This window comes from Rhagoletis pomonella, unplaced genomic scaffold, assembly GCF_013731165.1.
Source record: "Rhagoletis pomonella isolate Grant_MI unplaced genomic scaffold, Rhpom_1.0 Rhpom_scaffold_00002, whole genome shotgun sequence".
Classification (NCBI taxonomy): Eukaryota; Metazoa; Arthropoda; class Insecta; order Diptera; family Tephritidae; genus Rhagoletis; species Rhagoletis pomonella.
The window spans coordinates 101,706,302-101,707,313 of record NW_023458556.1 but is presented as its reverse complement, the minus strand read 5'-3'; the positions used below and the strand labels follow the sequence as shown (position 1 = coordinate 101,707,313).

General features: G+C 32.6%; 1 long non-coding RNA gene across 1 annotated transcript in view; it reads right to left on the bottom strand.

Moving 5' to 3' along the window:
- LOC118734268 overlaps positions 1-1,012 on the bottom strand; it is a 15,076-nt gene that overhangs the window by 11,589 nt on the left and 2,475 nt on the right. The gene's annotated exons all lie outside the window — the stretch shown is intronic.

Genomic DNA, 1,012 nt, shown 5'->3' with positions numbered 1-1,012 from the left:
TTTGCGATTTTGGATGATACAATCGTCTTGTCCTCAATGACGTTGATGTGAGTATTTATACATTCCCGCAAGCAGGTCTTTTCAGCAGCAGTCCAATTAACTTCACGAATTCTTTTCACTTCCTATAAAAATTAAATTATTTACGTTAATAAATTATAGTACCAGGTTGGCCGAGCTTTGCCCGGAGTGCATATACTTTTTGAAGTTTTCAAGATTTGGATAGCTTAGAAAAGATATTTTGGAAATAGAAAACAAAAATTGGATTTCGATATCTATTAAGTAAATTTCTTACTCCAAAATTTAGGCGGCAACCCTATTCCGAAATACGCTGGAATGAATGGTACACATCTTGAGCGTATACATATATGTACTGTGTATACATAAAAAAAAATGCTGATTGAAATTAACAAAATAAAAATTTGTATTACATAGAAGCGTGGCACCTCTAATGGAAAATATTTTCTGGCCAAAGTACTCAACAATTCCTTTCATTTGATATCCATATTGCGATGTTTTATATAAATTGGGTAGAATCGAAAATAAGTGGCAACTTTACACTATTATCCTAAGGAATAACCTTTTGTATATAGGGAAGGCATTGTTTAAGAACCTTTTCTTGGTACCCATGAGTAGTAATATTTCACATTTTTTCTAAACAAAAAATTAAATAAATATACGATTCAAAAAAGGTGGCAACCCTAATAAAAACATTTTTGTTTTGAAGTAGGGATCTTTAAAGTACCTTCCATTTGATACCCATATTATGATGTTTTAATTTATTTGTAACTAATTTGGAATAGCAGACAACCTTATACGAGTCTCCTCGGAGATATTGCCTATTCAGATAACCTTAAAATACATTACATTATATGTGTACAAACTTTCATCAAAATCGTTAGAGCCGTTTCGGGGTTCCGCGAAATTAATTTTCGTATGAATAAGCACGGCGGTCGGTTTGAGTTGCACACAGAAAGAAAAGTTCTATAAACAGCTTCACCCAGACGCAGTAATC